Here is a 24,971-nt window from a genome sequence, read left to right as displayed (position 1 = left end):
AGTCCCTGGAGAAGAGAGACCATGGTTTTCATCTTCACTAGCTCCCAGGATACTGATAGAAATATGGAGATACTTAATCACTCCTTTTGAATTGAAGCCTTCAAATATCACATTCATGTCATCAATTGCCCAGTTCCTAGATTCACACTGATATTTACAAAGCCCTGAGTGTTGTTGCTTTGGTGAGGAAGTCCTCCCCAGAATCATTATTGAAGACAGAGCATGCATTATCACAAACCTTTTAAAAACCTGGTAACTAAAACTGTAACATTCTTAAAGACAACCTAGGGGAACAGCTTTATGACATTGGATTTAGCAAGATTTCTTGGATATGACACTAAAGGCACAGGCAACAAAATTAGAAATAGGTAAATTGGACTACATCAAAATTTAAAACTTTGGTGCATCAAAAGACACCATCAACAGAGTGAAAGGGCAACCCCCACAGAATGGAAGAATATATAAGTCATATATCTGATAAGAGATTAAGATCTAGAACACACAGGCCGGGCACTGTGGCTCACGCCTATAATCCCAGCACTTTGGGAGGCTGAGGTGGGTGGATCACCTGAGGTCAGGAGTTCAAGACCAGCTTGGCCAACATGGTGAAAACCCCGTCTCTACTTAAATAAAAAAAGTAGCCAGGCGTGATGGTGTGTGCCTATAATCGCAGCTACTCAGGAGGCTGAGGCAGGAGAATCGCTTAAGCTCAGGAAGGAAGACAGATGTTGCAGTGAGCTGAGATCGTGCCACTGCCTGGGCGATAGAGCCAAGATCACGCCTCCAGCCTGGTTGACAGAGCGAGACAGGCTCTGTCTGGATTTAAACAATCCAGTTTCAAAATGGGCAAAGAATTTGAATATCCGTTTCTGCAAAGAAGACATACAAATGGCCCACAAGTTCATGAAAAGATGTTCTACATCACTAATTATTAGAGATGCAAATCAAAACCATAATGAGATACTACTCCGCACCCATTAGGATGGCTAATGCACAAGTGTTAACAAGCACTGGTGAGGATCTAGAGGGTTTGGAGCACTTGTGTATCCTGGTGGGGATGTAAAATGGTGCAGCCATTATTGAAAACAGTATGGCGATTCCTCAAAAAAAGTAAAAACAGAATTACTGTATGATCTAGCAGTTCCATTCTGGACATACACCCAAAAGAATTGAAAACAGCAACTCAAACAAATATTTGTACACCCATATTCACAGCAATATTACTCACAATAGCCAAAAAGTGGAAGCAACAAAGTGTCTATCAACAGATGGATTTTTTAAAGTGATATATACATACTATTATATATATACACATATATCTGTGTGTATATATGTGATATATATGTATACACACACACACACACACACGATTCCACCTTAAAGAGAAAGGAGGCCAGGTGCGGTGGCTCACGCCTGTAATCCCAGCACTTTGGGAGGCCGAGGCGGGTGGATCACGAGGTCAGGAGATCGAGACCATCCTGGCTAACACGGTGAAACCCCGTCTCTACTAAAAATACAAAAAATTAGCCGGGCGTGGTGGCCGGCGCCTGTAGTCCCAGCTACTCGGGAGGCTGAGGCAGGAGAATGGCGTGAACCCGGGAGGCGGAGCTTGCAGTGAGCCGAGATCCGGCCACTGCACTCCAGCCTGGGCAACAAAGCAAGACTCCGTCTCAAAAAAAAAAAAAAAAAAGAGAAAGGAAATTCTGACATAAGCTACAACATGAATGAAACTTGAAGACATTACGTGATATAAGCCAGTCCTGAGAGGACAAAGACTATATGATTCTACTTTTGTGAAGTTCTTAGAGTAAACAAAGTCATAGAGACAAAAAGTTGAATGGTGGCTGCCAGAAGCTCGGGGGAGGGGACAGTTATTGTTTAATGGGCAAGACATTTCAGTTGGAAAAGATTAAAAAGTTCTAGAGCTAGATAGTGGTGATGGTCACCCAACAATATTTATGTGCTTAATGCCACTGAACTGTACCCTTGGGAGTGGTTAAATGTTAAATTTTATGATATGTGTATTTAACCCCCACACCTCCCCAAAAAAATCTGACAAAAGTTAAAGACCATTCCCTAGGCGCAGCTCTGCTCCTGCATGCAGAATTTTACATATGGTTCCAGGGAGCTCATGATCCTCTCAGTTCATCTGTGGACCCATTCGACAACCGAGTGTTAGGGGGAAGCCAGTCTCATGAGCTCCAACACATTCTTCAGTGCACTCAATGGCAATCCCGGCCCACTTAGGCCTTTTCGAATAGCACTCATCCCTGACTTCTGGCTAGACTTCTTTACAGAAGCCCATTTGGCTCCAAGGACAGGAAAAAAGAGTGCAGGTGGTTATTATGCAAAGCCACAGCATTAAGGAACTCAACATTCTTCTAGATATACTGCCCTCCTCTCTGAGAATCCAATACTTAGAGTGTAGCAGGTCCCAGCTCCATTTGGGGTGGCGGTGGTGGAAAAGGCGGCGTCTGGGATAAACAGAGCATCTTTAATGCCTGCTCAGGCCAGAGCCCCTTTCCAAAGACATCGAGACCGCCGTGGGCCTGCTGACTCCTCTCACGCTTTCAAGCTACAGTGCTTCCCATCACATTGCAGAAGGCCGCCTTGGGTCATATCTCACAAAGGAAGAGCTATTAACAAATATTCCATTTGTATTTCCTGCGTGGCCCTCCATCTGGAAATATCTTTTATCTGGCAACTTTTGCAAAATGAACCGAATCTTGAACGAGGTCTTGGCAGGTTTATGCTAGCCTCTCTATCACTCCAATAAGTCATCTCCATTCTCACCTTCACAAGGGTCAAGCAGTTGTGACTTGGGATAGGAGACGGGGCTGGCACGGAATGGTAGCGAGTCATCTGGGCCCTGAGGCATCTTTTTAACCCTGAAAACGTCCACTTGGAGGGCAAGAGCCAAATCTAAAAAATTATTATACATACTGTCTTTCAGCTTAAATATGTATGCTCTCACTCCAAGTTCAGATCACAATTTACAATTCCACATTTTGTAATTGTTAAGTGCAGTCTCGCTTCCCCAAAGACTGCAAGCTCATTCTGCCCATCCAAGAGCCTTCTTAGCTCAGTCTCTGGCATGCAGTAAGCATACAATAATGGAAGGAATGAAGGAATGAACAAATGAATTAATTAAACCCACCTTACCTGCCTCTCCACTAGTTACTTCAAGTCCAGGTTGAAAAATACCTTCTTTTCAGAGCAGTTGTTACTGAAAGAAAATGAGAGGAGCCCTCTGGTTTAGACAGCTAAAAGTAGAAAGGAGAAAGAGAGAGAGAGAGAGAGAAAAAAAAAAAAAAAAAAAAGAATTCTTATCTTCAGTTAGAGAAATGTTTCCACAGGTCCTTGATAAACTAGGGAAAAAGACCCCCAGGGCTTTCTGATAGCAGGCGGGTGTCCTTGATAGTGTGACGGGTGGGGCAGGCGGAACTTTGGCATCAGGGCTCAGGGATGGATTCTAACGGTTTCTTTGCTGGTTGAAGAGGCTGCTTCCTGCCGACTTCTTTTTTTTTTCTTATTCTTCATGTACCAGCCCAGCTTGTGAAAGCAAAGGAGTCGTCCCTTTTCCAAATGAACAGGACTGGTGTGTCAGGTGGCCTTGCCATTGCACGCGCCTGCCGGTTTGAGAAAGCGAGTGTTCGTCTGTGTCTGCGACTGTTTGTGTCTCATGCTTTGCAAATCTCTTATCCCTTTGAGTCTCAGAAATCCCCCACGAGTGAAAAAGGGCAGGTAGCCTGGTGCCCATTTGATAGGAGAGGAAATGAGGCCAAAGCCCCTCCAAATCTGAAACATGCCTAAACTAGAGAACTGCGTGACCCTTATTCCTTAGACTTGGGCATTCTTGCTCACAGGCATGTCTTGAGTATTTTTCAAGACGAAGAGCTTCATGAGGCAAAAGCCAACATACAGATACCGTATTACCTGTGGCATTTATTGGATTTGTCTCTTGAGTGATTCAAACAAAACATTACGGTTATAAATAGATAGACCTAATTGCTGCAAATAATACCTACCTTTTATTGAGCACTTATTATGTGCCAGACATTTTAAATACTTGATCTTATTCAATTCTGATTAAAAAAAAAAAAACCTCCTGGCCGGGCGCGGTGGCTCAAGCCTGTAATCCCAGCACTTTGGGAGGCCGAGACGGGTGGATCACGAGGTCAGGAGATCGAGACCATCCTGGCTAACACGGTGAAACCCTGTCTCTACTAAAAAATACAAAAAACTAGCCGGGCGAGGTGGTGGGCACCTGTAGTCCCAGCTACTTGGGAGGCTGAGGCAGGAGAATGGCGTGAACCCAGGAGCCATTCTGAGCTTGCAGTGAGCTGAGATCCGGCCACTGCACTCCAGCCTGGGCGACAGAGCGAGACTCCGTCTCAAAAAGAAAAAAAAAACCTCCTGAGATCAGTAGTATTATTCCAATTTTACAGAGGAGGAAACTGAGAGAGAAGTTTCAACAACTTTCCCAGTGTCATACAGCTGCATAAATGTAGGAGATGGAATTTAGACCTAGGTCTTCTGACTCTATGCCCTCATCTCATCCACTATGCCAGTGTTTCCCAAATTTCCTACGTTTGCATGTTAGGAATACATATTCTTAGGCCCATACCCAATCTCCCAGATCAAGGGAGAAACCTCAGAAGGCCTTTCCCTGATCTGAAAAATAGCCTCCTCCTGGGCACTAACACACCGCTGTTTAATTTTCATCATTATATTTGTCACTACTTGATATTTTCTTATTTGTGTATTTGCATATTGTCTTTCTTCTCCACTAAGGGATGAGTTCCATAAGTGCAGATACAAGATGTCCAAAGTTTTAATATCTAGCAACTGACTAACAGGGATGGTACCTAGGAAGTACTCAGTACATATTTAATAGATAAGTTAGTAGACACTGTCCAAAGTATTGTGTTAGGAAGAATTGTGAGTCTGGACCCAGGTTCTGGAGAGAAGAGCAGAACACTGGTGTGTGTCCTGAGATTTCAGCGTGGGAAAATGTTGGCACATATGCCATGTATTTGCCATCCGAGAGAAAGAAACTCAGTCCCCCCAAAATAAGAGGAAGATGACACAGCAAGTCAGTAGGAGAGCCAGGTAAAATACAATCACTTCTTTCCAAGACCTTTATCTCTTACTTGGAAGTCAAAATGAACACGTTTGTAATGGAGAAGACATCCACGGTCAACAGTGAGGTGCTGACCAAAACTGCAATCAGATTGGATTAGGGAGCAATCACAGTGGACATCAGCATGGAAGGCTTTCTGGAGGAAGCAGAAAATTGAGTTGCCCCTTGATGAGCAATTATCTGGAAACTTTCTTTGTTTTCAGGCTTGTACTATGAGCTTTACATAGAGTGCTTTTTTTAGGCCCTTGCAACACCCTAATGAAGTAAGTATTGTAATCATAATGTTATGGGTGATGAAACTGAGTCACAGAAAGGCTACAGAACTTGCTCCAGATCACAGAGCTACTAAGGACGGAGTAGGAATTAACAGCCAGTGATTTCAATAATGGTTTTCTTAAGCAGAGCAGGTGTGTCTGGTGGGAAACAGCCCAAGTAAGGGTCTGCGTATGGGGTCAGTTGGAGGAGCTGGAGGTGCAGTTCACAGGTAGTAATGAAGTCAACTGGCTGCAGAATTGGCCCATAACAATATTTCAGTGAAAGGAACCAGATCTGCTGTTCACTCCCATTTGAAGGCATTGGATGCCAAAATGCACCACACCTGACCCAGTGACCACAGGCAATTCAAAGGTTTATTACTTATACAGGCATAGGCAGCGAGGGGAGCCCCTGGTTGAGGGCCCCACTGAGAAGAGGGCTCCCTGACCTCTGGGGAAGAGAGAGAGCCTGGTGCTGGGGACCTAGGTAGATATAGGACAGGAGCCCACCTGTTGAATAATGCCCAGAGGAGGTATGGGGGGAGATTAATTTTAAGTGATCTGCTCTGGTGGGGATCAGGCTGGGGGTAGTCAATCAGAAAGAGCAAGGGTGAGTTTTCTTGCATGTGATTACCAGGTGCTGCAGAGGTGAGTGGGGCTGAGTGGGTGGTGAGGGGCGGGGGTGCCCTGATGGTTTCTGCCCCAGTGGGTGTTAATTGTTTGGCCAAATGACATTTTGCTGGGAGCAACTTTTTGCACTCAACTCAATTTCTTCAAAATTCACTCCCTAACGTTTGGTTCACCATCCCAAGAGCTAATATACTTGTATACAGGCTGTACCAATTTTACATAGCCAGTGCAGTATGTAAGTCTACTTGTGGGCAGGAGGGCCTCCTAAAACAAGGTCACCCCAGGCTATAGGGGACATCCAAGTCCTAGGGAGTTCAGAGTACCACATGTAGAATTTGGTTTCGGTTTGGTGGCACATCCATTGGGCTATTTGGATTACTTTGCCTGCAATATTTATCCACATCCAGCAGGATACGCTATGTCCTCTGAGAGCGTATACTCCTTCTGGGAAGCTGGCATGTCATCTGGAACTAGTCTCTTATCTGCCACCCTGGCAGTTAGGGGTTTTTGCCCTTCAGTGAAAGCTTCCAGTGCTGCTGATTTTTGTGTTACAAGGGCTGATTGAACCTCGGACCTTTCTCTGAAGTATCTACTAGTTTTCCTGGTGTGATCATATGGTAAGATCTTAGTCCCACTCTTCTAGCCCTAGGTCATGCTTACACCCAGGACAATGGGTAGGAAGACGGCCCATCACCTCTGACTAGGGACTGTGACCAGCAGGGTTAAACTGCAGAACAGTTAGAAAAATGTGAAGGGGGGTTGTCAGAGTTAACAGTGTGCAGGTGAGTTTAGGTAGTTGGGATGTCAGGAGGAAGTTATCTAGGAGTGGAACAGGTGAAGCAGGTTCCCTCTGGGGCTTCCAATCTCTCATGTTCCTTTAATATCTGGGGTGAGCCATGACACTGGTTGTGCTATGTGGACCTAGGAAGATACAAACATAGGCATGTATTTGTACATTTGTATAGATGCATGATGTGGACTCATGAGCCAGGGACCAGACTGGATAACATCTGAGCCAGCATAGGACAGGGCAAGACCTAGGAGCCTAGACCAGAAGTGTTTGGTGTTGGTGGTTTTGTGGTGCAAATAAGGGAGTGGCCTGCTCATGGGGGCAGATAGGAGGCCCAACATTGCATGAGGTCCAGCCACTGGGATGTGGCTTTATCTATGTGTACATACAAGTTAGCCCGGAGATAGCCTTAGGCAGTAGAATTGCTTTGGGAGGCCCAGGAGGGGAAGTTCGGCCACAATAGTAATGAGGTTTATTGTGCCCAATGGGGAGGAAGTGGGAGGAGAGAGTTATAACTTTGGTGGCCTGTCTGGTGGCCACCCTTTTCAGGTATGTGACAAATGCTGATTAAGGGATCCCCCAAGGGAAGCTGTTTGTGCTCCAGCAGGGGGGTCCCTTGGTAGATGATGTGGGTTACTGGTGGGCAGCCTCCAGGATGCAGTGGTTGGCTGGGATGTGGTCATTACCTGCAATGTGGCCATTGTCTCCCTGGGCTGGTACAATTTTTTTTTTTTTTTTTTAGCTGGAGTTTCGCTCTTGTCACCCAGGCTGGAGTGCCATGGCACAATCTTGGCTTATTGCAGCCTCTGCCTCCCAGGTTCAAGCAATTCTCCTGCCTTAGCCTCCCAAGTAGCTGGGATTGCAGATGCCTGCCACCAAGCCTGGCTAATTTTTTTGTATTTTTAGTAGAGATGGGGTTTCACCATGTTGGCCAGGCTGGTCTCAAACTCCTGACTTTGGGTGATCCATCCGCCTTGGCCTCCCAAAGTGCGGGGATTATAGGCAGGAGCCACCATGCCTGACCACAACTCTTAAGTCAGATTTGGGTCATGGAGGTATAGGCTGACATCTGGAAGGATGTCACAAAGATGCACAAAGCAGAAGGAGTGCTTGAGGGCACATTTAGAAGGGGTGCTGGAGGGCACCACATGCCCTGGGCTGCCGATTGGGCATCATTACTATGATAAAGGTAGTTTGTGGGGGAGGTGGGACTAAACATGCAGGACCACATTCCTTTCTGTTTGTCCTGATGGCTGCTCAGGATGATGTGATATTCCTGGCCCAGGGTGTTGTAGAAGAATTATATATTCCAAACAGATAGGGATGACACTGCAGGGGCAGTATTGCCCAGGTGTCCCAGCACTGAGTAGGGAAACTGTGTCCCAGGCCACCAGCCATATCAGGCATAGCAAGCTATCAAAAACCAAAAGTTTCCACAATAACATTTTCAGTTTTTAGAGTCTGTAATAGCATTTAGGGCTGGCCTTTTCGAATGACAGGGGCATCTGTATCCCACAGCTGTGAGTGGCTCTCTGTGCTTTGGCATCCGTGGTGGGGAATAGACAGCGTTGGCCATTGCTATTTTAGAACACTAATGTTGGGGGGGCTCTTTCGTCTTCCTCCGAGATCCACATGGTGGTAGGTGTCAGTCCAGGGGCCAATACTTCTATTCCCTGTGGAACAAGCTCCACAGTAGCCAGCCTTTAAATCCATCACAACTGGTAGATGTGTTAGGGGATGGGAGAGCCTCATTTCCAGGCTGGTAGAAACTTGTTGTCAAGGGCTTCACTGTTCCATCCATAGCCAGAAGGTCCCACTTATTATTGCCATTGGTTTGACACCGATGCTTTGTGAATTGTGGATACACTGGAAAAGGACAGAGGAATGAAGGATCGGAGGAGCAGGAGGAGCAATCCCATAAGGGAATCCATGGCTTGGAACCTGGGACTCTTGTCAGAACTAGTAAATGTAAAACAAGGGCATTTTATTATGGATGAGGGGCCCACAGGGGCAAGTATCAAGGGAGATAAGAGCAGTAAGAGAAAACTGATTTGGAAACCACAAGCCATTTTGTAGCTTTAAGGGAATATATATCATTGTGGAGTTTGCGGTAGCCTGGTGGGAGAAGTAAGCCAGTGACAGACAGGAATACATGTCCACCATGGTTAGGGCATATTGTGGGATTGGGGAACCTGAGGGAAGGACCCATTACCATGAATTTTCCATCGTGAGTGTGGTCAGTTTCCTCAGTGATTCTGCTAGGAGTGACATATTGCACCCACCCATATTTCTCCACAAGTATTCAATATGTTTGGGATAGCAGTTGAATATGGGTGGGCAACGTACATGCAGTATCTTATTGTGGAAGGCCTTAGTTGCTAGTCTCCAAGACTGTGGATTTATTTATTTGTTTGTTTGTTTGTTTATTTATTTATTTTTAGTTTTAGTTTTTTGAGACAAGGTCTTGCTCTGTTGCTCAGGCTGGAGTGCAATGGAGCTATTGTGGTTCACTGCAGCCTTGACCTTCTAAGTTCAGGTGATCCTCCCAACTCAACCTCCCAAGTAGCTCTGTGCACCACCACACCTGGCTAATTTTTTTTTTTTTTTTTTTTTTTGTAGAGATGGGGTTTTGCTATGTTGCCCAGGCTGATCTCAAACTCCTGGGCTCAAGCCATCTGCCTGCCTCGGCCTCCCAAAGTGATGGGATTACAGGTGTAAGCCACTGCACCCAGCCAAGAATGTGGATTTAATGAGCCTTTAGTCCATGGAAGACTCTTGAACAGCGGAAGGATGTGAGTGGAGTTGCATTTGGGTTGGGTTGGGGTGGGGAGAGCCTGGAGGTGAGGCTACTGTGCTAGGAGCTTAACCACCAGTGAAGGGTTGAAGAAAGGAGTTAGGGGCAATGGGAGTGACTGAGTGGGCAATGACAGAGGGACCCATGTGACTGGCCAAGACTTGTCTGCAGCAGACAAGGAAGCTATAGCCAGGCAGCTGCAGGGCTATTGATAGAAGCTGCCATGGCTTGAGCACTTGCTCTGTGCCATACTCATACAAGTGCATTCGTATATGATCTCGCTCCTCCCTCACACTGAGGTCATCTGTGGGATGCAAATGGCCAGTCTTATGCTTCTGCCTCATCCACACAGGCCAGGGGCCATACTCTGTGCCACTGCCAGGGGGATCCTTTCATAAACTGCATCAGATTGTCTCACTCCTCTGCTTGAAGCCTTCCCAAGGCTTCCTTCTTGGCCAGAGTAAAAAGCCGAAGTCCTATAAGGCCCTGCATATCCAGCCCCAGCCCTCTCTGTGTCGCCTTCTCTTACACTCCCTTTCTCCTTCCCTCCGTCTGCTTCAGCCACACAGGCCCCCTTGTCATTCTTCAAACTCTTGCTTTAGGGCCTTTGCTCTTCTCCTTCTTCCAGGAACATTCTTCCACAGATGTGAGTTCTTCTTACTGGAAAGGTCTTCCTTCATCACCTGAGTAAGACACTAATAACCCAGGCCAGCACATTCCATTTTCCCTCACTCTGTCTGTGTTACTTTTCTCCCTTGCACGTATTGCCATCTGGCATACAATATGTGTGCTTGCTTATTTGATGGGTGTCTGTCTCACCCTCTCAAGTTTGTAAGCTCCTTTCAGGCAAGAGCAATGTTTGTTTTGTTGAAGTCTTCGTATCCGCAGTGCCTAGAACAGTTCCTGCTGTGTATGGGGCGCCCAGTAAACGCTTGCTGAGTGGATGAATGAAGTGTGTATTATCATCCTGATTCGATGAAAGGGAAAACTGAGGCTCAGAAAGGGTAAGCAACTTCTCCAGGCAGGACAGCTAGTAGTTGCCAAAGCCAGGGTTCAAGTCTGACTACAAAGCCTGTGCTATTTCCGTTAGGGTAGAATACCCTCGAGGCTTGGATCTTTGTAACTGAGAAAATTGATCTTTTTTTTTTTTTTTTTTTTTGAGGCGGAGTCTCGCTCTGTCGCCCAGGCTGGAGTGCAGTGGCCCAATCTCGGCTCGCTACAAGCTCTGCCTCCCGGGTTCATGCCATTCTTCTGCCTCAGCCTCCCGAGTAGCTGGGACCACAGGCGCCCGCCACTACGCCCGGCTAATTTTTTGTATTTTTAGTAGAGACAAGGTTTCACCATGTTAGCCAGGATGGTCTCGATCTCCTGACCTCATGATCCACCTGCCTCGGCCTCCCAAAGTGCTGGGATTACAGGCATGAGCCACCACGTCCAGCCGAAAATGGATCTTTAACAAACAGAAATGGGGAAATTGAACGGATTTGGGTAATAGGGGAGAGATGACAAGTTCATTTGGAACTCTGCTCTTCTTTGACTGCATTGGGACCTCAGAGGCTAGGGGTAGCCATTTGAGCATCTTCTGTGTGCCAGGCGCTGTGCTGGGCACTAAGGATTTAAAAATAAACAAGACACCATCCGTACCCTTAGGGAGCTCACCAGCTAGGGGTGAAGTGTCCAGGACACACTCTCTGAGTTCCTGTTGTGGCGGCTAACCATAGCCAGACCAGAGCACGGAGATGAGCTGGCAGCCAGACTCTCCAGGCCAGATACGGGCCGGGTAGCAGCATCTGACTGTCCTGTGCGTCTGTTCAACAGAATCGCTGAGCAGTTCTGTTGTGCCAGACAAAGCAGTAACAATAGCGATACAGAAGCAGGTCAGACAAGGGTCCATTCTCAGAAGCTCACAGCAGTGAGGAGGAGGCATCCTTCACTCATTATTCATTCATCCGTCAGCTAGAAAACAAGCACTTGCCATGTGCAAGGCTTATAAAATTTATAACACTTATGAAAACACTCCTAGGCTCTTGTTACAAAGCAATGAAGAAAAGAGAGATGATCCCTACACTCAAGGAACTTACAACCGAGTGGCGATGCGGAGAAAAGAGAACTCTTAAATGCTGTTGGTGGGAATGTAAATTAGTACAGTCTCTAGGAAGAACAGTATGGAGATTTGTCAGAGAACTAAAATTAGAACTACCATTCGATCCAGCAATCCCACTACTGGGTATCCATCCAAAGGAAAAGAAAGTATTAGATACCTGAACTTGTAGGTTTATTGTAGCACTATTCACAATAGCAAAGACATGGAATCAACCTAAGTGTCCATCAATGGATGATTGGATTTAAAACTGTGGTATATATATGTGCAATGGAATACTAGTCAGCCATAAAAAAGAATAAAATCATGTCTCTTGAGACCACATGGGTAGAACCGGAAGCTGCTATCTTAAGTTAAAAAAGTCAGACACAGAAAGACAAATACCACATTTTTCACTCATAAGTGGGAGCTAAATAATGTGTACACATGGCCATAGGGTGTGGAATGATAGACACTGGAGACTCAGAAGGGTGGGGGGAGGACGATGAGAAATTAATTGATGGGTACAATGTGTGTTATGCTGGTGATAGATACCTTAGAAGCCTTGCAATTTACGCATGTCACAAAATGCAATTTACGCATGTCACAAAATTGTACTTGTTCCCCATAAATTTATATAAGTTTTTATGTTTTTGTTTTTGTTTTTATGAGACGGAGTTTCTCATCATCCAGGCTGGAGTGCAATAGTGACATCTTGGTTCACTGCAACCTCCGCCTCCCGTGTTCAGCGATTCTCCTCTCTCAGCCTCCCGAGTAGCTGCGATTACAGGTGCCTGCCACCACGTCTGGCTAATTTTCGTATTTTTAGTAAAGACAGGGTTTCACCATGTTGCCCAAGCTGGTCTTGAACTCCTGACCTCAGGCGATCCACCTGCCTCAGCCTCCCAAAGTGTTAGGATTACAGGTGTGAGCCTGTAAGTTTTTTAAAAACTTAGAGGTGAGTAATTATAATAAGTGATATTATTATTACTCTTATTAACAATGACAATGATGACTGATGAGCGCTAAGTGCCAGCTACTATCCAAGCACTTCCATGATTTATTTCTATTATTTCTTACAATAACTCTATGGGTACCCCTATATTACAGATGAGAAAACTGAGACTGTCATCTTTCTAAGGTCTAAAGTGATTTTCTGGGAGCACAAACAAGAGCTTAATTAATTTTAACAGATAAAGACAGAAAAGGCTTCACAGAAGATTCACCTTTTCAGGGCAATCTAAAGAAGTACAGGTTTTCTTTAAGCTGAACCATTAGGGCAAGAATCTGGAATAATATCTGCTTCAAAGGGGAGTTATGCAAAGTCAACAAGATAAGATGTGTAAAACCCAAGCACAGTACCTGGCACAAAGTAGATACTCCCAAATGTTTGTTCCCCTTCATTGATCCTCTGTGGTAGAAGGAACTTGTAGCCACTTTCCCCATCCACCTTGGTTTTTCAAAACACCCCTTGAAGTTATAACCTCCTTGGGAGCCAAGGCTTTTCTGAAGCACCCCATTACAATCTTTGCCCTCAACTCAGAACTGGAATGTGTTTGAAAATGCTAACAAGGACAGCAGCCCCACCTTTTCTTCATTGCCTAAGGTTGTTAGGCAAACACACACACACATGCACACACACTCACACCGTTGCTGGGGAGATCATGGTAAACACAAGCCTCTCTTTTGGATCAGAATAATTGAGTGGTCTCCCTTTGTGGCCAGTGTACAGGAACAAATTAAATGGGTAAATTAGCAGTTCCCGAAGACATTAGCAACCAGCGGCTCACACAGCAAGTGCCTGACTCACCGTGGGGCCTCTCCAAGTCACAGCCTATGAATAGGCTCTTCCTCCCTCCAAAAGAGAAGCCAGAGTGCCCGGAACACCATAGGGGAAGCTTGAAGGCTTGTACCCCTTTGGAGTCTTTTTATTTTAAAAGACCGATTTAATTACCACTTCTTCTGGCTCCTTGAAGACGAAAAAAGTTCCCTTGCAATCCTCCATTCATCGGAGAATTAATAAAGCCTACTCACCGCAGATGATGTAATCCTGGTGGCTTCCCCCATCAGATCTAGGCTGCCTGCCCCACGGATACCTTCTGGGCTAATTGCCTACTTTGCACCTGTTCCTTCTCGGGAGGCCCTGGCACCCTAGCACCTGGTGCCTGTGCCATCTCCTCTCTGCCAGGACACCAACAAGCCCTTGTGAATAGCAAAGCCCACTTCAAGGCTGAGGGCAGGTGGGGGTATTTCCTTCTCAATTCTGCTCAAGGCCCGTTGCTGTTCTTTGAGGATGTTGCAAATCCAGGGTTTGCAGGGCTGGGCCTCTCGGTGGCCTGGTTGTCTATCTGATAGGGCGGAGCCTTCACCCTTGCAGTGAGCTCTGTCACACCAGATGTGCTCCGTGTGGAATCCTAGCCATCAGGGGATGTCCTCAGCAAGCCCTACAGGGCCCAAATCCTAACTCAGACCCTCATCCTCCTACTCAGAACGTGGAGACTTGTGATCCTCAGTTTGGACGAATTCCAAGAGACCTTCCAATTCCAAGAAGCCGTCTTTGTTTCTGTTCACACATAGCTCCCTCTCCCTCCTAGGCCTTCCCCCTTTGAACTTCTCGCCTACACCATCAGCCTATATTTACTTCTCCTTCTTGCTCAATGCATTACTGTATTATCCCAGTTAAGAGGGGCTGCAGGTTGTATCAGAAAGTTCAGAGGCTCACATGACCTGGATTGGAATTTGGCTCAGCCACTGACTAGCCAGACAAACTCAGATAAAGTACACCGCTTCTCAACACCTCGGCCCCCTCATTCATAAAAAATCAGGGACAATGGTATCCACTTTGCAGGGCTGTTGAGTGGATTAAATTAGACAACACAAGGAAAGAGCTTTCCTAAGTTCCAATGCCATGTAACACATACAGTATTGTCTTACCCAGCAATAATTTTGGTGCATGGATCTGATCATCTCTTTTTTTTTTTTTTTTTTTTTTGAGATGGAGTCTCGCTTAGTCCCCCAGGCTGGAGTGCAGTGGCACAATCTCGGCTCACTGCAAGCTCCACCTCCCAGTTCACGCCATTCTCCTGCTTCAGCCTCCGGAGTAACTGGGACTACTGGCACCTGTCACCACGCCTGGCTAATTTTTTGTATTTATCTTATAGAGACGGGATTTCACCGTGTTAGCCAGGATGGTCTCCATCTCCTGACTTCGTGATCCGCCCACCTCGGCCTCCCAAAGTGCTGGTATTACAGGCGTGAGCCACCGCGCCCGGCCGGATCTGATCATCTCTTAATTAAACATGGAATTCTCCTAATATGGTTGTTTTTTTGAACTCCTCAGGGTCTGAACAGTTATAAGTGCACCGAAATTGGGTCTTCATGAGCTGAATAAAAGGGGACTCCAACTCTCTTCTCTTTTGCCCTTACCGTAAAGTTCTTATCAGCTGCTCTCCTGGCCCTGCCTCTGACTCTGGGCTTTGGGGCCATTACAGGCTCTCCTTTCCTTCTCCCTCTCTGAGTCCTGAAGTCCTGGTTTGCAATCTGCTGTTGCCGTTCTCTGCAATGGCTGCTTCCCCATGCGCCTCTGTCTGTCAGCTCCCTCCCCCGCATGCATGTCTGTCTGCTGGGCAAGGCCCTATTCCAAGGTGACATCTCACCGGGCCTCACCCACAAGTCTCTTCCAAGCATTAGCAGCCCACCCCAGTCCAAAGATATCTTTTATAGCTGATCTCTGGCGGCACCTCCTACCTTCCAATTAGCAGCCTGTCAACACCCGGGCCATCACTCTTCCTGCAGTGGCTGACAACATACATGCCTGCCGCGGCTGCTCCGGGAGAGTCAAGCAAAATTATTTCCGTGGTGGTGGTGGCCTGAGCACAAGAGTCGGAATCTAGGTGAATCCGAATCTAGTTCTGCCTTCTCACTTTGCGAGGAGGTGATTTATTTCTCTTTGAATTGGCAGCACCAAGCATCATGCCTGGCACACAGTAGGTACTCATAAATGAACACGTGTAAATTAAATGGAAAGGCCAAAGACACATTGCTAGCTTGCAGATTCCCTTTCTCAATGTCTAATGACATCCAGTTCATTTCTTTCTCTTACACGTGCAGATCAGAAAGTTAGCTCATAACTCATCTGTTGTGATTTTTTTTCTTTCCTTTACTTCTGTGGTTGAAAATAAATTTACCCCAGAAAAGGGAGAGAGAAGATGCCTGATTCCTTTGTCCTCCCTCTTCGATCCTCTCTAAATCTCCGGGTCATGGTAAGGCTCTCTGAAATTCAGGGCCATTTTCAGACGCTGGAGCTGATGAGGGAAGTATGACACAATCGAACATTTTCTTATCTGGCAGTATGGTCTGGTGGTTAGCATACGGTCTCTGCCAGTCGGAAGTCTGCCTTTCTATTTCTGGGGCTTAGGGGAAACCATGAAGCAACAGTCTTTGCAGCCTGCTCACTCTTGCTTTCTCTTTCTCTTGCTCCTGTGGAGTTCACATTGGACCTACTTACCCACAGCAGTCACCAGCTCAACCAGGGAAGGAAACGCACCACCCTGCTAGCCCTGCTTCAGCCTTGGGTGAGGCTGTGAAGACTGGTGGTAAACCGATGAAAGATAATCCAAAGAAATGAAAGTGAGGGTGATGAGCAGGAGAGCGGTTTGGGGCTGAGGGTATGAAGATGCCATGATGACTGACTTAACCACATCAAACTAAACCATGTCTCCTACTACAATTCATTGGCCTGAAATTGTGAGAGGCTCTCGGGGGCGGAGATTTCGCTGGCGAAGGGGCACCCTGTGTGCCTACAAGAGGAGGTGGGAGGGACGTTAACCTTGCATTGTCCTCCAGGGTGCAAATCCAGACGTGGGAAAAAGGGGAAGTTCTTTTATCTGAAGTAGAAAAAGGTCGGGGAGAGAAGGAGAAACACCCAGAATGGCAACAAATTTGATGAAATCAGAGAGGTACAAAAAGAAGAGAAGAGTATTAAGATCAGATCTTCTGAAGGGCAGAGAACTACAATGACACACCTGCTTTATTGCTGGACCTAGGACAGTTTATACGGCGGTTCGGAAAGGCCTCCTGAGGGGTTATCTGTGGCAGCCCAGCCCAGCATCTATAGAAACATGAATCTCTGAGGAATTCTGTTACATCTGAGGCTTCAGAGTACATAGAGATTTGAACAGTCTTGAAATCGATAGGAAACTTTCAACATTTGATCAGTCGAATTATCCCACCATAACTCTACAAGTTCTTGAGCCACATCTAGAAAGAACAAGGCAAGTTAGGGAAGAATCATCATTTAACATGCCATTTCCTTCCTCATTTCTACCCAAATGATCTTTAGGGCTCAATTCCTGCTACTGTTGCTGTTTTTCGCAACCAGGAAGCTGTGAGACCTTTGGGTTATCTTTAGAGTGAGACCCTCTAGAAGGTTTTAGGCTGAGCCTTGGGCTGGGTGATCAGATGGCATTGGCCTTGGGCTGACCATTGCTTTGGAGTTGTGAGAATTTCCTCTCTGCAAAGGAGGTTCAAACACTATGTTTTCTCGGCTAATCGTATGTGCGTTACGCAGAGTGTTAGACTATGGTCAGAATATAGTGTTTTACAGGATCCCAGTGTTAATATCACAGAAAAGTCCAGCTGAGATTATGTGATGTAGGGTGCTTTAAAAGAAAAAAAAAAAATTCCTCTGCAGGGGGCAACACTAAGAGAAGGATACTAGCTTTTTTTTTTTTTTTTTTTTTTTGACAGAGTCTCAGTCTGTCGCCCAGGCTGGGGTGCAGTGGCGTGATCTCAGCTTGCTGCAACCTCTGCCTCCTGAGTTCAAGCGAGTCTACTGCCTCAGCCTCCCGCGTAGCTGGGATTACAGGCACCCGCCGCCATGCTGGCTAATTTTTGTATTTTTAATAGAGACGGGGTTTATCCACATTGGCCAGGCTGGTCTCAAATTCCGGACCTCAAGTGATCTGCCTGCCTCAGCCTCCCAAAGTGCTGGGATTACAGGCATGAGCCACCATGCCCCGCCAGGATACTAGCTTTGTGACGAGAAAACTCTGGGTTTGAATTCTGTCTTGGCCCTTACTCAGGCAAACCACTTACTCTCTCCTCCTCCACTTTTCATCTGCAAATGAGGATTACAAAACCCTCTTAAGGCTGTTGTGAGAATTTAATCAGATATACAATTAGTATAATCTCTGGCACATAGCAAGTTGTAATTTATTGCCCCTCTGTCCCAGAGTGCATGTGGAGACTTAATTTTTAAATATTAAAAACGAAGTTTTCCCTGGGTTTCCAGTCTGTTGATGTTTATGGAGAGAAAGCTTTCAGCTGACAAAGGCTATCCAAGTGACAGAGCCCATTTCAGGATGGCGACTAAGGCTAATGATGTCCTGCTCGTAAGTGGAGATCAGCAAATGTTAAACAGGGGCCCCACCTGCTCTACCAGACAGCAGCAAAGTGCTTGTCTCATTTTCTTTCCAACATGTTACCATCCTTGTGTCACAGACAAGGTAGTTTAAGCTGGGTCTAGACATGTCTGAACCAGTCTGGAAGACAATAGGACGCCCTCCCCTCCCAGACCTAATTACTTGCAGGATCAAGGAGCCTCTCAGAGAACAATATGTCCCATGGAGAAGCAAAGTTGAAGGGGCGTTTGTTTTATTCAAGAACAACAGGAAATAGCAGAGGGAGAACAGCTCTCAGACCCCCAGTGGAGTCCTAGAGCAAGACAGCTATGATAAGAGAGGGAGTGAAAATTGAATCAAAGACTTTTCACTGAGATATCTGGGGAACAGCCCGACAGAAAGCTCTGGGGCCAGCTGCTTGGCTGTGAATAAAGATGATGGCACTGGTGGCTTCAGAGGATGGTGCCCTAAGGGCCAGTTTCGGTGACCTTGGTTTGGGCAGCATCACTCACCTTTGAGGTCATTCACACTTACACATTCACTCATTCATTCATTCATTCATTTATTCATCTAACACATTTATTGAGTGGCTATTATGTGTCAGGTGGGGCATCAATGCCTTTGGTGTACAAATGAGTATCCTTGATACATGTGAATCCACAAGAAACATTCCTGGGATTTGCTCCCAAAACTATCTGTAGAGGGGTGGGGAATGTGACGGATCTAGCGCCCCATAGTGCAGGAGCCAGGGGAATCCACCAACTCCTGCCTGGTTACTACCTTTGCGACCCCGGTTTTATCTGAAGGCTTGTGTGGTTTGAGGCCTGTGGTGCTCATCTGTAAAATGAACTGGCTCGACTGCATGATCTCTCAGATCTGTATTTTATTTAAACTTCTACAGGCGGAAACTCTTAAGTCCTCGTAATAAGCAATAATGAATCATGTACTAGACATTTTGAAAGCAGCATATATTACTTTGTGATCCAGCTTGACTGCTTGAATTATCAGTGTCCGAAATGATCCCCATCCCTCATTCCTCCCCTTTATCCTTTCTATGGTAGGATCAGGCACGACGTTGCTTCAGCCCCTTCGGCCACGTAGATTTACAGGCCCAGAAATGTTCGCTAATTTGGATTTCAAAGTGAATTTTTTTGTCTTTTAAGCAAAGGCAAATTATATTTTTTCTATTTTGTTTTTGAGACAGGGTCTCGCCCTGTCACCTAAGCTGGAGTGCAGTGGTGTGATCATAGCTCACCATACACTACAACTCCCGGCTCAAGCAATCCTCGGCCTCATCCTTCTTATTACCTGAGACTACAGATGCAAGTCATCATGCCTAAGTCATCATGCCTGGCTAATTTTTTAAAAAATCTTTCGCTTTTTTTTTTTGTAGCGATGGGGCTTGCTTTATTGGCCAGGCTGGCAAAAATATTTTTTAAGTTGTGCACGAGCCAACATTGAGGACAAAAAATTAAAAATCAGCAGGCTGATTTTAACTAATGGCTACCAGTTTGCAACCTTTGATTTTCATAATTAGGTATGGATTGACTCAGGAGAAATGGGATCCAGCCATATCTGGCTCCTAACTGGCTTGAGCGGATCATCAAACTTCTCTGAGACTCAAGTCTCCTCATCTTACGATGAGATTTTAGAATTCAGTCTTCCTTCCAACTCTCGACAGTCTGTGCCTGTGTTTTAGAGCAGTAGTGTCATGTGTGTACTTGTTGGCTCGTGAATATGTCACTGCTTTTGCATTCAAGACTGGAAAGTGTGTGCATGTCCTTTTTGCTGGGAGGTAGGAGGTTCCAAAAAACGTATCATGACTTTACCTTTCCTCTTTGTATTAGAAACAACTGAGAAATAGACCAGGAAGCCAAGTGAGAATTAAACTATAATATGTGCTCTTTTGCTGGCAAAGCTGAATAATGACTGCCCTTTCAACCTGTGGTCAAAGTAGAGGTGATTACCTCCTCCTCAAGTTTAGGCCAAAGGATCTGCCTGTGGGCAGAATTTGGGCTGCACAATAGAACTTTACACTGACAGCCATACTGAGGACCCGGCCTTCTCACATTGTGGGAGCATCACTAACAGTCAGTGCCCAGCACATTCCACCTGGGTCGTGTTCCAGGTACGCTTGCCTGGCCCAGTGACTCCTGGAAGCAGGAGATGAAAGGAAACCTGACTCTACATGCAGACAGATCACTGAGCAACAAACTTCAGAGGAAGCAGGGCTACTGCTAGCCCACATGATGCCTCTGTAAGAATTAGAAAAAGCTGCCTCTTCCTCTGGGCAGACACTGCCACATCGGAGTGCGTGGCTTAGCAAGCAGGAAATAAATTATATTTCAGCCCAGAACTCATCTACCCTGCTGCACAACTACAGCAGCAGCTTGGGCGGGGGCTCCCATTTTATGGGCTGAGGATGGGACTGCAAGATGAGGGCCTTGAGTCATTGTCATAAGTTCTGTGACTATGCTGTCCAGAATAGTAGCCACTAGCTATATGTGGCTATCGAAATTTACATTCAAACTAATTAAAATTAAATAAAACTAAAATTTCACAGCTCAGTCTTACTAGCTTACTGTAAAGTGATCAATAGGCCAGGCACGGTGGCTCACGCCTGTAATCCCAACACTTTGGGAGGTGGAGGCGGGCGGATCACTTGAGGTCAGGAGTTCGAGACGAGCCTGGCCATCATGGTGAAACGCCGCCCTTACTAAAAATACAAAAATTAGCTGGGCATGGTGGCATGCACCTGTAATCCCAGCTACTCAGGAGGCTGAGTCAGGAAAATCTCTTGAACTCAGGAGGCAGAGGTTGCAGTGAGCCGAGATCGTACCACTGCACTCCAGTCTGGGTGACAGAGCGAGACTCTGTCTCAAAAAATAAAAATAAATAAATAAAGTGCTCAATAGCCACATGGGGCCAGTGGCTACCATACTGGACAGGCAGATGTAGAACATTTCCATCGTCACTGAAAGTTCTCCCATTGTCCTATGGGACCACTTTCAGTTGTATTAGCCACTTCCGAGTCTTAACTAGCTTACCTTTCTCATCTCCTCCCCTGCCATCCCACATAACGGACTGCATTCTCTAGTCCTTCTCGTGCGTTCCCAATATCCCAGGTGGAATCCAATCATCATACTTTTTGCTCCTGCTGTTCCCTCTTCCTGGAATGTCTTTCCTCTACCAAGAACAATCCATCCAATCAAATCCAGCTCGCTCTTCCAGGCCCAGATCACATGACAACTCCCTAAGTTTCCTAGGTGGGCACTGTTATCTCTTGAGAGCACACTGTACATTTATCTGTCGTAGTACGTTTAGCACTGATTCTAGTCGAGTGTTAGGCTGTCTTGTGGCCCCTGCTCACTGTGTGCCTTTGAGAGCTGGTAGCTGTCTTATTCACCTCTGTGTCTCTAGGGCCAGTGTACAAAAGCCCCTCAAAGCTATACCTCTGGGAGGAAAAGTCTCTTGAACCCTATCATTAAGACCTTGCGTCAGATAAGTGTGTCATGATATTTTAATGCGATTAATAGTTTTGATAATTTAATGTTTAATAACTCAGCAATATTTTTCATCACAATGCCTTGAGCACTCTCTGCCTGTTGTTTCTCTGAGCCCTTCTAGATGAGTACAATTTTCCCCAACTCAGTGCTGAGAGAACAGAGGCGCAGGGATGGGCAGTCATCCAGGGTGACTCAGCTAGGAAATGGCACAGTGACATTTGGACAGAGCTCTTCCTGACTCCAGGGCCCAGATGCTGGAATGCCTCTCATGTGAGCCAGTGGTCTATGGAAATGGTCTGGCAGACCTGCATTTGTTTAACTGAGGCAGAATGGAGGGTGAAGAGCTCAAATTAGGCAGAGGGTTCGTTCGGGGCAGCTGCCTCTGCTGCACACGGATAAACCCAGAGAAGGTCAAGGTGAAATTGAGGACGGGTCTCTGGGAGGCTTTCTCAGGCTTCATTCCTCTGGACAGGGTTGGGCGGGTCAGGGGACCTTGTTTGAACTCTCTTTTTCCTCTCCTACTCTCAGTCCGTCGCTTCTTGCAAAATTGGTTGCTGCAGAAAGGCAAGTTTGACTCTGGCTGGGAGAGGATCGTGTATCCCTAACTTTCCCTTATGCCTCAGCTTCAGGTCAGATGCTCTGATCTCCTCTCCGTCCTTGGGGGCACCATTTCCACGGCAGGCCTAGGTGAGCTGGGAAGTTTTATGATGACATTAAAACAAATTCCTTTCTGCAAGAGGCTTTTAGCTTGAGTGTCAACTAACTCTGGACATCTTGTTACTGAAGCTCTTTTAGCCTGGGGAGAGACATTTTATACTCAAAACTCATTAACGAGAACGGGAAAACTGGGGGAAGGAAGCACAAGTTATCAGGTACAGCCGGTCCACCCATGGCTCCCTCCAACCCTGGTGTAGGTTTCTGAGGGGCAACGCTGTGGGGCAACACCAGTCATTGCCAAAGCACAAGTCTCTGACCTCCCGCTAGAGTGGCCTCGGTTTTCTCTGTTTTTGGCCTTGTCTTCCTTCCTCTTCTAGTTTTCATGTTCTTGTTTCTCATTTTCTCTTACCTCTGTACATGCCTTAAATCTCCTAGTGAGTCCCCTGGGTATCGTGTGGCCCTACTGGGGGTATTCAGCTCAGAACACATCTTCATTCGGTTTTTGAACTCCAGCTCTCCACCTCTGTCCCCCTTCCCAACCCACAGTAAACATCCCTGTTCAATGTTTTGAGGTCCAGATTCTATGAATATAAAAGGGTTGAATTACGAGCCAAGATATGCACTTGAGGAAGGAAACACCTGCATTTAAGGGGCCAGGTCAATTGCCTCCTGGCAGATCACCTTTCCCTTCGACCCTGCCCTCCCCAGATTCGGGTAACTGCACTTGTTATTCTGACCTTAGCAATTAGATTCTGAGCCCTTCTGTTCCTGGTCTGAGTTCCTCCCTGTTGGTGACATTGGTTGAGCCTAATCTCTAGGTTAGGACAGCCTGATAACCCATTGCCAACTCCTGGTGATGGTTCTGTTTTGGTTTGGCATAGTGGGACTGTTCCCCAACTCTTGTTAAGCCCTTTGTAAGACCTGAGCCTCTCCTCCTAAAACTGAGCACTATCATGGAGAAGTTAGGAGCACAGCCCCTAGTGTCAGACCGTCTATGTTTGAATCCTAGTTCTGTCCCTTGCTAGATGTGTAACCATGGACTCGTTATTTTAGCTTGCCATGCCTCTATTCTGTTTCCTGTAAAAGGTAGGAATTATAATGCCCATTTCACGGTGGTGTTGTAAGGATTCACTGCGATAAGACCAAAGAGATGGGACCTTCTCTCTTGAGAACTTGACAGTTAGGTCCAAAGGAGTGTGAGTAAAACCCAGGTGCAATTTAGGCAGGTGACAATAACCAAGGAGCCCAACCTAATGCAATAGGCAGGAAGTTGTATGGGGAATAGATGGCAAGAGAGTCAGAAAGCAGAGAAGTAAGTATTAATGCAGAGAAAAGTGAGATCCATAAGCAGAAATTCTACCTAAGGCCAGGCTCAGTGGCTCACACCAGTAATCCCGGCACTTTGGGAGGCCGAGGTGGGAGGATCAAGGTAGGTCGGGAGTTCAAGACCAGTCTAACCAACATGGTGAAACCGCATCTCTACTAAAAATACAAAAATTAGCCAGGCCTGGTGGCGTGCGGCTGTACTCCCAGCTACTCAGGAGGCTGAGGCAGGAGAATCACTTGAACCCAAGAGGCAGAGGTTGCAGTGAGCCGAGATCACACCGTTGCACCCCAGCCTGGGAGACGGAGCAAGACTCCGTCTCAAAAAAATGATAATTAAAATTTAAAAAAAAGAAATTCTATCTAAGAGCCCAAAGTAGCCCTCTGCCCTCTCCCATCTCCTGCAGGGCATGGCACCAGTTCCAAGTTAGGGTAATCTGGAAACTAGCCTTGAGTGAAGGGGCTGAAAAGGCTCAGGCAAGCGGGACAGGATTTGTAGCCTGCTGCTGGAGTTCTGAATAAGGACTCGAGTCCACCTTCCCAGGATTTAGAAGGGTTAGGGAGGTGTAAAGGTGCAGCACAAAGCTACAACCTGAACATAGCACCCACTCACTTCTTGGTATTCAGTGTGGTTGGCTCCTTGGCACCCTTGGGAAGCCATTCCTTCCTTACTCTTAGTCCCTGTGCTCTTGGTGGAGTTCCCACATCCAACTTCCAGAGTAGACCAAGTGACCAGGCCTGGCTAATCAAAGCTTGGTGCCTCCCAGGCCACTGGGATTGGTTCAGAGAAGGGTCACCTTAGGTAGCTGATGTTGCTGCAGCTATCTTGCCACTGTATGGAGCCAAGACTGAAAGATGAAAGACAGCAGGACAAGGAGGAGAGGCCCAGAAAGACCAATGACATTGTTGGAGACACAGGACAAAGATCCTAATGACATTGTTGGAGCCTTTGAATCTAGCTGTGCCTGGAGCCAGCCCCTGACCCTGGAGTTTTCAGTTACATGGATCAATAAATTCTCTATTAGCTTAAATCAGCTTGATATGAGTTGTCTATCACTGTTAACCAACAGCATCCTAACCAAAGGCTAAAGCAGCTGAAAATAGCCTAATTCCAGACCTCATGTGCTCATTGATAAAGAGTAAGTTCCTGTGGTCCCATGAAGCCATGATACCATCGGCCACGTGTCTGGATAAGGCTCAGGCTAAGGATGCCTGACATTACTGTAAATACCTGGGCAGGAGTGAGTTGGCAGAGCAATGACCAGGGATACAGAAAACCAGGTTCTTCCTGATGCCTTATATCCTGCTTTAATATTTCCATCTGCCATTGAGGAGTTCAATTGGTTGCCACCATTTTAGAGAGCATAATGGTTATACTTTACCTTCAAAAAAA

General features: G+C 46.3%; 1 protein-coding gene across 1 annotated transcript in view; it reads right to left on the bottom strand.

Annotated features, from left to right (window-relative positions):
- Positions 1–14,217, bottom strand: part of LMO2 (LIM domain only 2) — a 34,506-nt gene extending 20,289 nt beyond the window's left edge. The window contains exons 1-2 of the mRNA XM_025356298.1: positions 13,726–14,217; positions 3,163–3,226 (exon numbers count right to left, since the gene is read on the bottom strand). The gene's annotated coding sequence lies outside the window, so the exon portion shown is untranslated. The remainder of the gene's footprint in view (positions 1–3,162; positions 3,227–13,725) is intronic.
- Between the last annotated feature and the right edge of the window lie 10,754 nt (positions 14,218–24,971).

This window comes from Theropithecus gelada, chromosome 14, assembly GCF_003255815.1.
Source record: "Theropithecus gelada isolate Dixy chromosome 14, Tgel_1.0, whole genome shotgun sequence".
Classification (NCBI taxonomy): Eukaryota; Metazoa; Chordata; class Mammalia; order Primates; family Cercopithecidae; genus Theropithecus; species Theropithecus gelada.
This window is presented reverse-complemented; position numbering and strand designations above follow the sequence as displayed.